Source organism: Zingiber officinale, chromosome 4A, assembly GCF_018446385.1.
Source record: "Zingiber officinale cultivar Zhangliang chromosome 4A, Zo_v1.1, whole genome shotgun sequence".
NCBI lineage: Eukaryota > Viridiplantae > Streptophyta > Magnoliopsida > Zingiberales > Zingiberaceae > Zingiber > Zingiber officinale.
In genome coordinates this window covers 4642234-4656702 of record NC_055992.1, presented here as the reverse complement: position 1 = coordinate 4656702, position 14469 = coordinate 4642234, and positions in this window count along the sequence as shown.

Here is a 14469-nt window from a genome sequence, read left to right as displayed (position 1 = left end):
TCCTCCTTAAACCTATAGGAAGATGTCATGTGTCATTCACCGCTAGACAAATCCTGACACCCGACATTCCCTGACACCCGTCAGACTCCGGAAGTACGCATAGCCATATAAAAATGGGAGCTTTGTCTCTATGCAGGTACGCTCACTCATCTTTTCGCACTTGTCTTTTACTTTTCGTCCTTTCACTGTGATTCTGGGAAAAATGTACTTGACTTGAGCGCCTGACCCGGGGACTTTTTCCCTGGTTCTTGGTCTCTAACGTAGAGGCAGCTTGTCTGAGTGTGCACAGAGCCCTCACGTCGTCGTCCCCGTCATCACCCCCTGTCATCCGCTCGTGAGAACCCTTCCGGTAGGTGTTAGATCAACCAGGCGCTTCCACGATTTTCCATCAACACCAAGGACAACGCAGCCAACCTCTATCCGACTCAACTTCCGGACAGGATCAAATTTGACGTCGTCTGTGGGAACACAGCTACCTGCTCCAGAACGTGAAGATGGAGGATTCTGGCAGAATCAATGTAACCATGACAGCGGGAGAGTACGAACTCTTCAAAGAAGCCAAAAGGCGGGCGACCTCTGAAAAGCAACAAACTACTGCCTCCAGACCGCGAAAGTTACCTGAGATTTCTATAGAACCGGCTCACGCCTCGGATCGAGGTTCCAAGAGAAAACAACCCATGCAATTTCCTCCTGCCTTTTATAGAGAGCCCGACCAGGGTTATTACCAGCCAGATCCTGGTTGCTACAGCCACAAGGAGCAACCGTAAGTTTCTGTGGCAGAAAGTTCTCAGACCAAGGATTCGAAAAGGGGAAAGACTACTGTCCCTTGAGAAGAACGTCGTGTAGAGTTGGAGGAGAAAGTATTGGAGGAAAGGTTATCCAAAGGATACCGATCCCCTGCTATCAAGGAATATGATGGGATCAAAGATCCTGAAGACCACCTTCGCAAGTTCAGGAACGCGGCTCTGTTACACCAGTATAGCGATGCCGTTAAATGTCGGCTATTCCTGAATACCTTATCGGGCTATGCCCAGAAGTGGTTCGATGGACTACCGCATGGGTCCATCACCTGCTTCTCCGATTTCAAGATCGCATTCCTGTGCCACTGATCCTGCCCGAATCGCTGAACCAACGGACGCTGGGCACGTGGCGCTCTCCTAGTCGATGACGTAGGCCTCCGTCTGGTCGCACGAATCTCCGGCGAGCCTGCACAAAAGTCGGGCCGGGAAAGGGTTCCCGGCGACGACCCTCTGACGCTCAAGTCAGGTAAGCAAGCAGTGAAAAACAGAAAAAGTGGCTCTCAAAATATTAGAATGCGTACCTCCGGCGAAGGATGAGGGTTCTTATATAGGGCAGCGGAGAAGCGAGTGTACACATATCGAGGTGTACACGTGTCCGCGGCCCATACCCCAGTAAGGGCTTGTCAGTGAGCTTACCTGACCCATACTGCTACAGTCCAAGCATGTCCTCGATGGGACAGCGGAACCCCCTGTCATAAGATTTGGAGTATGGCCTACATGTGGAACATACCCGCTGTCAGAAAAAGATGTCACTTGTCCTTTTGCCCTTACTCCCTGGAGAGCGTCCGACCGGCCAGCTTCCGCAACATCCGGCCGGACGTATACGGTGGTTTACTTAGGGAGATTCTCAATCACGTGCTTTGTGGAGACTATTAGCAGTATGCTACCTGATGGCTTTGGCCGAGCGTGCAGTCCGATCGGCCCTGCGATCTTGTCCGCTGAGCGCCGGAACCCTGACTTTCGACAGGGCGCCTTTAACCATCAACTAGACACCGGCCGGCCGCCCGGCCAGTCGAACCCACCCCTCTCCGGCCGGCCACCTGCCACTTTGACTTCCACGTGGCGTTGACTCCACCGGACGGGGGGCCCCTGTTCTTACAACCGGATCACTTGCCTCCCCTTCAAGTCTAGTCGAAGGAGGTGATTAGTCCGACTGACTGGACTGTTAGCCTAGCCGGGCGGTGCCTTCAGGCACACCTAATCCGCTCAGCTTTTCACAGGGATGGCCTTTAAGGTTAGTCAACAGCAACCTTCCTCGGATCTCCTCGTAACCCGTGCCAATCTTCGACATTAAGGCTGAGCATGCGCTCATTAAATGCATCGAATGACCGAACGCCACGTGGCGAACTGTCGTCATCGTACGTCGGCGGCGGTGTGGTGCTTTGATGGGATCGAGGCGGTTCGAAATGGATGGTGCGATGTGCACTTTGATTCCCGTGACCTGGATCCAACGGCGGAGGCCGCCCGTCCCCCGCTATATAAAATCTTCGCTTTCTCCTATTCCCCTCACTTGCTTTCGCGATTTCTACCTTTATCTCTGGTGTTTCGGTGCTCCGGCGATTCCATTCCTGCTTTCCGACGCTTTCCGGCGCCTCTTCCTTGATCCTTTTTCCTCACAGTAAGGCTCTATACCTTTTCTTTCTTGTTTCCGGTGTTTACTCCGTATTTGTCTCCCCAGTTTCGCTTGCTGTTGTTTTTCTCCTACCTTTTTGCCTTTTTGATTTCTTCCGATCGACCCATGGCTAGCTCTTCCCATCCCGAAGACCAGTCCCTTGACCCTTGGTACACTACCATGCAGTCACGATTTGATCAGCGTGACTTTGACACTCTAACCGATAATTTTGAAATCCCCGAAGATTTTGAACTTCTTTTAGCCGGTCCTTCCGCCCGGCCGCACAGGCCGCCGCGTGGAGCTTTCTGTGTCTTCCGCGACCAGTTTACCGCCGATCTGCGTTTCCCTGTACATCCGTTCATCATAGATGTTTTTAATTTTTTCGGTGTTCCGCTCGGCAGTATGGTACCCAACACCTTTCGTCTCCTCTGTGGTGTTGTTGTTTTGTTCAAGATTCACAACATTCCCCTCCGACCGGAGGTCTTTTTTTATTTCTATTATCCCAAGCAAGCCGAGCTGGGCACCTTCATGTTTCAAGCTCGGCCCGGCTTAGTCTTCTTCAACAAACTACCTTCTTCCAATAAACATTGGAAGGATTATTTTTTCTACATCCGTATGCCCGATCAGGCCAACTTCCCAACCAAGTGGCAGGTCAACCTACCCCCGACTCCCGAGCTGAAGAAATTCAAGATCCGACCGGACTACCTCCATGCTGCAAATATGCTAGCCGGTCTGCAACTTGACATCAATAAGCTTCTTAACGAAGGAGTGATGTACATCTTCGGCCTGAGTCCCATACGGACTCCTCTTCCGACCGGCTTCGGTAAGAATTTTACTTGGGCATTTGCTTTGATTGCTAACTGATTTCTTTTCTTTCCTTTGCAGCGGACATCGTCATGGATTCGGTGATGGCCGGCGTTTTGAAGAGAAATGCGGCAGCGCTAGAAGCCGCGGCGGCCAAAGAAATGGAAGCGCTGGGTATCCAGTCGGTCGGATCCCATGAAGGAGAAAGCGAGACTCAGGCTGAGTCAACCGCTCCGGCTTCTCAACAGAACGTGGCAAGCGTAGCCACTCCCAGCGGAGGACAAGCTGCCCTTGAAGAAGGTTCCGCTCGGGAAGAGGGACAACCTCTACAAAAGAGGCGCCGAGTGGAGACTCCCCTTCGGTCGGCTACCTCCGCGGTCCAACCATCCGAGCGGGTCACACGACTGCTCGGGGCAAGGCGCCAGAGGTCGAAGCCATTTCGTCTGACCGGACGCCTTCTGAATGGGACGAGCCGGCTGCTCCAATTGAGGCTACTCCGGTCAGCACCCTTCCGCCCCGCTCGTCACTCGGTCCAGCGCTCAACCATTCATTCCCAGTTTTCTGCGCCGACTTCTAATCCCCTTCCGACCGTCGATCGGACGACCCCCGGTCATGGCCGCACGATTCGGGTCACTCTTCATCTCCCGACTGAAGAGCTGCTGCCAGAGGCCGACCGACCAACCGCGCCCGAGCACACCATTACCTTGAAAGGGCCCCTAGCCGAGATGTGGGCTGATGCTCGGGCGCGCATCGCGCTGATCCCCCTCCGAAACTTGGCCAATAGCCACATGCAGGAGGCCATGGGGGTAAGTTCGCTTTCTCCGAAGTTTTGTATGCATTCTTTCCGATCGGCCACTAACAATTCTAATTTTCTTTTGTCAGAGATGGGTAGAGGAGATTGCAGTCTCCAACCGCCTAGCCATGGTGGATGAGGAGTTAAGGCAACTGAAGGCGGCGTGCGGTCCGTCCGGCTCTCAAGGCCCGTCGTACTCCGAGTTGCAGAAGAAGCTTAAGAAGGCTCAAGATTTGCTGGCGGTCGAGCAGAAAAAGACGGCCGATCAGGCCCACGCCCTGGCCGAGTCCGAGCGACAAGTCAAGTCGCTCGACACAAAAATAACCTTGGCCACCACTCGGAAAAACACGGCCATTTCCGACTTAGAAAAGAAGAACGTGGAGGCTCGGGGCCTGGAGCTGAAGGTAAAGGAGCTGACGGAGCAGCTTGACAGAGAGAAAGTGGGCCGCTCGGCCAACGCCACCAAGCATAAGGACGAGCTGACCACTTTGCAGGAATCCCTCGCTGCATCTCAATTGGCCTTCAAAGAGTATCAAGAGGCCGAGCCGAGTCGGGTTGCTACTCTGAGACAGGGCTATATCCGCTCGCCCGAATTCTCGGAGAAAATCTGCGAGCGGATGTACACAGCCTTCGACTTGGCTATGACCGCCACCATGACATATCTGAAGTCTAAGGGTCTTCTTCTGGAGTCCACTGCTATTCCGGCCGGCGATCAGGTGGCGCTTCTGGATAACATCCCCAAGACCCTTTATGATTATATTGAGTAGACGTCGGTAGATGTAGTTGGGCCGCTAGGCCAAAAAATGATCTTTTCTGTACTTAGGCCGCTCGACCTAAAATTTTAATTTTAATGCAATGTTTTTCTTTCATGTACTCTGTCCTTTTGCTGGTGAATATGTGTGTTGCCCGCTCGCCTATTATCACCTCTCTGGTATTCGAAAGGTTACTAAGTATTTGGCATTGCCCTTCCGCTCGGCTTAATATGTAATATTTCGACTACTTAATATTCCGCGTTGATAGCAGAGATCGCTCGCTAAATACCGATGAAGTACCTTTGGGTGTTGGGCCGAGCGGAATGTAGAGACGATCTAACGATATTGAAGGCGAGTTTCTGGGGCAATTGCATCCTTTTTATGGGCATCTTCCGCTCAAAGGATTTATGGACGCTGGCTCATCTCTCGATATTTAACGTCGGAGCTCGACGGCCTTCCGCTCGGAAGGTTTATAAACGCCGGCTCGTCTCTCGATATTTAACGTCGGAGCTCGACGGCCTTCCGCTCGGAAGGTTTATAGACGCCGACTCGTCTCTCGATATTTAACGTCGGAGCTCGACGGTCTTCCGCTCGGAAGGTTTATAGACGCCGGCTTGTCTCTCGATATTTAATGTCAGATCTCAACGGTCTTCCGCTCGGAAGGTTTATAGACGTCGGCTCGTCTCTCGATATTTAACGTCGGAGCTCGACGGTCTTCCGCTCGGAAGGTTTATAGACGCCGGCTCGTTTCTCGATATTTAACGTCGAAGCTCGACGGTCTTCCACTCGGAAGGTTTATAGACGCCGGCTCTCGATATTTAACGCCGGAGCTCGACGGTCTTCCGCTGAAGGTTTATAGACGCCTGCTCGTCTCGATATTTAACATCGGAGCTCGACGGTCTTCCGCCGGAAGGTTTAGATCGGTGCGTCTCTCGATTTTTAACGTCGGAGCTCGACGGTCTTCCGCTCGGAAGGTTTATAGACGCCGGCTCGTCTCTCGATTTTTAACGTCGGAGCTCGACGGTCTTCCGCTCGGAAGGTTTATAGACGCCGGCTCGTCTCTCGATATTTAACGTCGGAGCTCGACGGTCTTCCGCTCGGAAGGTTTATAGACGTCGGCTTGTCTCTCGATATTTAACGTCGAAGCTCAACGGTCTTCCACTCGGAAGGTTTATAGACGCCGGCTCGTCTCTCGATTTTTAACGTCGGAGCTCGACGGTCTTCCGCTCGGAAGGTTTATAGACGCCGGCTCGTCTCTCGATATTTAACGTCGGAGCTCGACGGTCTTCCGCTCGGAAGGTTTATAGACGCCGGTTCGTCTCTCGATTTTTAACGTCGGAGCTCGACGGCCTTACAGGCTAATCTTTAACACAGCCGCTCGGCGGACACACTAGCCATCCTTTAATTCATTTCTGCTTCCTGCATTACAAGGACATGGGCGGCTAGAATATACACAAAAATGAGTTACATCAGTGCACCTCTCATCCGGCTCGATAAGGCTGGAGATGATTCGCGCTCCATGGCCGATCCAGCTGCCGTCCGTCTTCATCCTCCAAATAGTAAGCGCCCGAGCGGAGCTTTTCGATAACCTTGAAGGGGCCCGCCCAGGGAGCTTCCAGCTTGCCGACGTCGCCGACCGGCTTGACTTTCTTCCAGACAAGGTCGCCGACCTGGAATGATCTGGGGATTACGCGTCTGTTGTAGTTTTGCTTCATCCGTTGACGGCACGCCATCAGCCGGACGGACGCCTTGGCTCGCTCTTCATCAACCAAATCCAGCTCCATGTTCCTCCGCTCGGTGTTGCCCTCATCGTAATTCTGGATCCGGACGGATTCGACACCAACTTCGACGGGAATCACCGCTTCGCCGCCGTATACCAGATGAAAAGGCGTGACGCCCGTTCCTTCCTTTGGGGTCGTTCGGATGGCCCATAGGACGCCCGACACTTCATCCACCCAACTTCCTCCCAAATGGTCGAGCCGAGCGCGCAGAATGCGAAGAATTTCCCGATTGGCTACTTCAGCTTGACCGTTGCTTTGGGGATAGGCTACAGATGTGAAGTGTTGCTCGATGCCATAACTTTTGCACCAATCTTCAAGCAATTTTCCTGTGAACTGCCGCCCGTTATCGGAAATAAGTCGTCGGGGGATGCCGAACCGACAGATGATGTTCTGCCAGATAAACTTCTTGACCATCTGCTCGGTGATCTTGGCTAGCGGCTCGGCCTCCACCCATTTGGAAAAATAATCGACTGCTACTAGTAAAAATTTCCGCTGCCCGGTCGCCATGGGAAACAGACCCACAATATTCATTCCCCATTGGTCGAACGGACAAGAGACAGTAGCGGCCTTCATTTCTTCCGCCGGTCGGTGAGAGAAATTATGATACTTTTGACAAGAAAGGCACGTCGCGACGGTCCGAGCGGCGTCTGCTTGTAAAGTTGGCCAGAAGTATCCGGCCAGCAGTATCTTTTTAGCTAGTGATCGCTCGCCCGGATGTCCCCCGCACGACCCTTGATGCACTTCTTGGAGGATGTATGCTGCATCTTCTGAACTCGCGCATTTCAGAAGCGGGCGGGAGAAAGCCTTCTTGTATAGTTGATCTCCAATGAGCGTGAACCGACCGACTCTCCTCCTTAGTAGCTGGGACTCATCCCGATCGGACGACGTAGAACCCGAGCGGAGGAACTCCATGATGGGTGTCCGCCAGTCACTCGGAAACGAGAGGCCCTCCATCCGGTCGACGTGAGCCACCAGCGAAACTTGTTCAATTGGCTGCTGGATGGCGACCGGCGTTATTGAGCTTACGAGTTTGACTAACTCATCGGCCGCTTGGTTCTCCGCTCGGGGTATCTTCTGAACAATGACTTCTCTAAAATTGGCTTTGAGCTTCTCAAAGGCTTCAGCGTAGAGCTTGACCCGAGCGCTGTTGATTTCAAAGGTGCCAGAGAGCTGCTGAGCGGCCAACTGCGAATCCGAATGGAGCGTTACCCGACCGGCTCCCACATGCCGTGCTGTCTGCAATCCGGCTATGAGGGCCTCATACTCTGCTTCGTTGTTTGTAGCTTTATAATCCAGCCGGACGGATAAGTGCATCTTTTCTTCTTGAGGGGAGAGCAACAGTATTCCAATCCCGCTTCCGAGGCGAGTGGATGATCCGTCCACAAATATTTTCCACATAGCTTCCGGCTCTGAATTCTGCACCTCAGTCACAAAGTCTGCCAAGGATTGCGCTTTGATTGCCGAGCGGGACTGGTATTGGATGTCAAATTCACTTAACTCCGTCGTCCATTTGATGAGCCGCCCGGACGCTTCTGGATTCAGTAATACACGCCTGAGCGGGCTATTGGTTTTGACAATGATTGTATGCGCCATGAAGTATGGATGAAGGCGCCGAGCGGCGAGGACCAGAGCGAAAGCTAGCTTCTCGAGCACAGTGTAGCGAGATTCAGCATCTTTTAAAATATGACTAAGAAAATACACAGGCTCTTCTCCGCTCGCCCTCACCAGTGCCGAGCCGATTGCTTGCTCGGTTGAAGACAAGTAGATACAAAGTGGCTCACCCGCAGCCGGCTTGGCTAATACCGGGAGAGAGTTCAAATATGCCTTCAAATCTTCGAACGCCCGATCGCATTCTTCGTCCCAGTGAAACTTAGTGGCCTTGCGCAAGATCTTGAAAAAAGGAAGGCTCCGGTCGGCAGTTTTGGAAATGAACCTGGACAGAGCAGTTATCCGACCGGTCAAACGCTGCACTTCCCTCATATTTCTTGGAGGCGGCATGTCTTGTAGAGCTTTCACCTTGCTGGGATTTGCTTCGATACCCCGCTCGGTCACTATGTAACCTAAGAAACGCCCTCCTTTTGCTCCGAACAAGCACTTCTGGGGATTTAGCTTGACTCCATATTTCCGCAGTGTTCGGAAGGTTTCCTCCATGTCTTTGAAGAGATCGACCGCTCGGACGGACTTGATAAGAATGTCGTCCACATAAACTTCCAAATTCCGCCCGATCTGCTCCTTGAACACTTTGTTCATCAAGCGTTGATAAGTGGCTCCCGCGTTCTTCAATCTGAACGGCATCACATTATAGCAGTAGGTGCCGTCGGCCGTCACGAAGCTAACTTTTTCTTGATCTTCCCGGGCGAGCGGCACTTGATGATATCCCTGATAGGCATCAACTCACAGCCGGCCGTAGAATCCACCAGTTGATCGATTCGGGGCAAGGGGTAAAAGTCCTTTGGGCACGCCTTGTTGAGGTCCCGGAAATCGATGCACACTCTCCACTTGTTGCCGGGTTTGGAAACTAGCACCACATTCGCCAGCCAGCTCGGGAACTGGACCTCGCGTATATGGCCGGCCTCCAAGAGTTTCTCCACATCCGCTCGGATGATAGCATTCTGCTCGGCGCTGAAGTCCCTTTTTCTTTGCTTTACTGGCCGAGCGTCCGGTCGGACGTGGAGCACATGCTGCGCTATACTTGGCGAAATTCCGGGCAGCTCATGGGTCGACCAGACGAAGACATCATGGTTTCTCCGGAGGCATAGGATCACCTCCTCTTTCTGATTCGCCTACAGATCGGACGCGATGAATGTCGTGGCCTCCGATCGGGTCGGGTGTATCTGCACTTCCTCTTTTTCTTCATAAACTAAAGAGGGAGGCTTTTCAGTTATAGTATTCACCTCGATCCGTGGCGACTTCCGAGTGGAATTTGCTTCTGCTCGGACCATCTCGACGTAGCATCGCCGAGCTGCCAGTTGATCTCCCCGTACTTCTCCCACTTTGTCTTCGACGGGGAACTTGATCTTCTGGTGGAAGGTGGAGACGGCCGCCCGGAACTCGCTGAGCGCTAGTCGTCCCAAAATGACGTTGTATGATGAGGGAGAGTCGACCACCACAAAGTTTGCTGTCCGCATCCTCCTGAGCGGCTCTTCTCCCAATGAGATAGCCAGCCAGATTTGTCCGACCGGTAGGACTTCATTGCCCGTAAACCCGTAGAGGGGGGTTGTCATGGGCAGCAGCTCGGCTCGGTTAATTTGTAGTTGATCGAACGCCTTTTTGAATATGATGTTGACCGAGCTTCCTGTGTCAATAAAAACGCGGTGAATAGTGTAGTTGGCTATTACCGCTTTGATGAGCAGAGCGTCGTCGTGGGGCACTTCAACTCCTTCCAAGTCCCCGGACCCAAAACTGATTTCGTGTCCACTCGCCCGCTTTCGGCTGCAGCCGATTGCATGGATCTGGAGCTGCCGGACGCTCGCCTTTCTTGCTCGATTGGAATCTCCTCCGGTCGGCCCACCAGCTATGATGTCGATCTCGCCTCGGGAAGTATTGCTCCTATTTTCTTCTTCCCGAGTGGACGGTCGAGGATGTTCCCTAGACATTCGGAGATTCTCCCGCCTCGGAGAGCGATGCCGTTCGGGAGTATGTTGTTGTCGTCTGTCCACTACCGTCCGATCGGCTGCATGGGGCCTCTGCCGCCTGTCGGCCGATGGCGACCAACGACCACCGCTTCTGGGAACGGGGTGGGCGATTAGAGGAAGACTGTGGCAATCCTTGGTGTTATGTGTGTCCGTCCGGTGGAAGGAGCAGAACATTGGGGTCCATCTCTTCTTTGTCCTGGGCCGCTCGGCTGCTACTTCTTGGACATGAGGTCTTGGATGAGCACGAATCGCTTCGGCCCGTGGTCCTCTGGGCGGCTGATGAGCAGCGTGAGGCTTTCGTTCGGCAGGAGGAGCCCGCTCGGCTGGAGTTTCTTTTTTCCGGGCCGCTTGCGCTTCCTCCACGTTGATGTATTCGTTGGCCCGGTGTAGCATGTGGTCGTAATCTCGGGGCGGCTTCCGAATGAGTGATCGGAAGAAATTCCCATCCACAAGGCCTTGTGTGAAGGCATTCATCATGGTCTCCGAGGTGGCCGTTGGAATATCCATGGCCACTCTGTTGAACCGCTGGATATAGGCTCGGAGCGACTCGCGAGCTTCTTGCTTGATGGCGAATAGACTCACGCTAGTCTTCTGGTAGCGCCGACTGCTGGCGAAGTGGTGGAGGAAGGCCGTTCGGAAGTCTTTGAAGCTGGCGATGGATCCGTCCGGTAACCTCCGAAACCACCGTTGAGCCGATCCAGAGAGGGTGGTGAGGAAAACCCGACACTTCACCCCATCTGTATATTGATGCAGGGTTGCCGTGTTATCAAACTTGCCCAAATGATCATCCGGATCTGTGGTTCCATTGTATTCGCCGATCGTCGGAGGCACGTAGTGCTTAGGCAGAGGGTCTCGTAGAATAGCCTCTGAAAATTGGCGATTAATCCGCTCGGGCGATGCGTCCGCTCGGGGGGCTTTCCCTTTTCTGTCATCTCGTCTCGGCATTTCATCCGAAGATGATCCCCGATCTCGATTAGTTGCTGTGGCTTCAGGGGTGCGGAATAAGGCCCGATGGAAAGCAACGGTGGCCTGTGGTGCTTCCGCTCGGCCACCAGATGCTGACATTGCTTGCTGCTCAGGCCGCTCGGCTGTTGCTTTCTGTTTTTGCTCCACAAGCTTGGCGGCCCTCAACTCGATCAGAGCGTCGAGTTCCTCCATGGAAAGCGTCACCGTGTGTTGTCATCCAGCTTCGTCCATTGCTTCCGCTCGGATGCAGGAGCGTTCCCACAGACGGCGCCAGCCACTTTGCCAGTAGCAGGAAGTATCAAAAGATGGACCATTGCTTGTTTGCTCTCAAGCAAGGGCCCTCCAAGCTGTTAAGAAGCTATATCAAACACTTCAATCAAGTGGCTCAGGATGTTCCCTCGATCACATCGGAAATACTCATGAGCGCTTTCTCTCATGGTCTAATAGAAGGGGAATTCTTTAGGTGTTAGAGTGTATACTAAAAGCCTAGCTTTTGGTATAAACATTTATCTAGAAATAAGAATCACATTGGTCAAATGTCTACATTTGTGATAAATGTAGTTGTTCAATTAATTTATATTGTAGATAACATGGTGTGTGGTGTCACACACAGAGGATCATGTTATCAGTACCTTATAAATTATAAACAGTAGCTCACGACCAAAATGGAAAGGAACAAACCATTAGAAGGTCGTAGTGTAATTAGGTATCAGTTTATCTTGACTGTATATTTACACTAGTACACTTAGAGTGTATTGAGTAGGACCATTTGAGGTCGTTTCTTTTATACTGATTTTATAAAGAAACAAAGACCTCGGTTATTATGGAAGTGTGTGCTCTTAATCCTAATATAATAACAAGCACATATATTTGATATTTATTTCTTTAATTTATCAATGGGTGAGATTTAGTTCGATGAATCAATAAGCCCGATAAGTTGGGAAATGGTATCACTTATAGTGTGTGTTGTTGATTATAGAAGGAAACTATGTCCTAGAGATACTAGGTTGATAATGTCCTCAAGAGGAGCTCATAAGGATTGTCATGTTAAACCCTGCAGGTGGACCTAGTCCGACATGATGATAAGGTTGAGTGGTACTACTCTTGGACTAAGATATTAATTAAGTGAGTTGTCAGTAACTTACTTAATTAGTGGACATTGGTTATCTTAAACACAGGGAGACTAACACACTCATAATACGAAGGAGCCCAAAAATGTAATTTGGGATTGGTGCGGTAGTTCAATAATAGTTCTCTAGTGGAATGAATTATTATTGATAAAATTAAGTTGTGTGTTCGGGGCGAACACGGGATGCTTAATTTTATCGGGAGACCAAAACCAATTCCTCCTCTCGGTCCCTATCGTAGCCTCTAGTATATAGAGATTTATACCCACCGCATACCCACCTTCTTACCCATCCAATGGGGCCGCCAAGCTAGCTTGGAACCCAAGCTAGGGCCGGCCAAGACCAAGTGGATGAGCCATGAAGGTGGCCAAAGCTTGGGTCCCAAGCTTAGGTGGCCGCCACTAGAATATTAAAAGGATTTTTATTAAAATTATTTCTTATGTGGATATCATGTTTTTAAAGAGAGTTAAAAATTAAAAATTTCCTTTTATAACTTTCTACAAAAGATTAAGAAAAGAGATTAATCTCTTTCCTTATTTGTAGTTTAAAAGGATGGTTTTAATTTTGGTAAAAACTTTCCTTATTTGTAAATCATCTACATGATTAAAGAGAGTTTAAAATTTGAAATCTTTCCTTATTTATTGATTAAAGGAGGATTTTAAATTTTAAGAAAACTTTCCTTTTAAACATGTTCATGATTTAAAGAGAGTTTAAAAATTAAATATTCTCTTTTATAAGTTTCTACAAAAGATTAAGAAAAGATTTGATATCTTTCCTTATTTGTAGATTGAAAGAGATTTTAATTTTAGAGATAACTTTCTTTTTATCCACATGTTTAAAAGAAAAATTTTGATTTATTAAATTTACTTTTTATAAACCAATCATGAAGGGATAAAAATTAATGGAGAAATTTTTATAAATTTTCAGAATCATAGTAGGAAGTTTTAATTCTTGTTTAATTAAAACTCTCCTTGATTTGAGGAAATAAGTGGCCGGCCATGTTTTAGTGAGAAGAAAATTATTTTAATTAAAATAAAATTTTCCTTTTCATGGCAAAAGAATTAAGGAAGTTTTATTAAAATTTCCTTATTTGCCAAGACCAAGGATTATAAAGAGGAGGTAGAGGAGCCTTCAGGTGAACAACCTCTATTATTTTCTCCCTCTTTTCTTCCTTGGTGTGGCCGCCTCCTTCCTTTCTCTTCTCTCCATCTTGTGGCGGACCTCTCTTCCTCCTTGAAGATCAAGTGGTGGCGGATTTTAGCTTGGAGAAGAAGGAGAGAAAGCTTACATCCCTTGGAGCTTGATTGATGGAAAAAGATCTTCATCTCTTGGAAGCATAGTGCTTGGCGAAACTTGAAGAAAGGAGAAGAAGGTGCTTTGGTGGTTTCTCATCTCGGAAGATCGTTGCCCACACAACGTCCGAGGTTAGAAGAGGAATACGGTAGAAGATCAAGAGGTTTTTCTATAAGGTATAACTAGTAATTTTTCTTTCCGCATCATACTAGTTATTTATGGAAATAATACCAAATACAAGAGGCTTACGATTCGAGTATTTCGAATATGTTTTCGATATAGTGTTCTTTTATTTTTCTTTTCCTTGTGATTTGATTGTTCCTTTCGGTTGACCTAAAGTTATTTTAGGAAATTAAATATTAGCTTTCCATAAAAGGTTTTGTCTAGTCGGTGGTGGTTGTTCCCATATCCAAGAAGGCCATGTGCCTCGCCACGTCAGTACTGGGAACCAATTATGGAAATTAATATTTAATGGAATTAATAACTTAGGTGATTTGGATCAAACGTGTTAAGTTCCGCAGGAGATCCAAGTCTAAACCTAAAAGAACAAATAGATTAAGTTTTGGATCAAACGTGTTAAGTTCCGCAGGCGATCCAAAATTTAATTTAAAAGAACACATGGTAGCTAGGAAAAGGTTCAGACCTTTATACAAAATTTTTGTACAGTGGAACCTCTAGGCTTTCCGAGTAGCAACCAACAATTGGTATCAGAGCTAGGGTTTTGCCTCTGTGTATTTGGTATTAGTTTAATTATGCACATGCCATACATAATTTAGGCAGGATAATAGTAGGATGTGCTAACTTTGTGGATGCAGGATCCAACTATTATGGCTTATAGTTTTATGTGTGTGATTGGACCCTTGGACATGTCAAGGGCATTTATATGTGTGTGCATGATTGTATTAT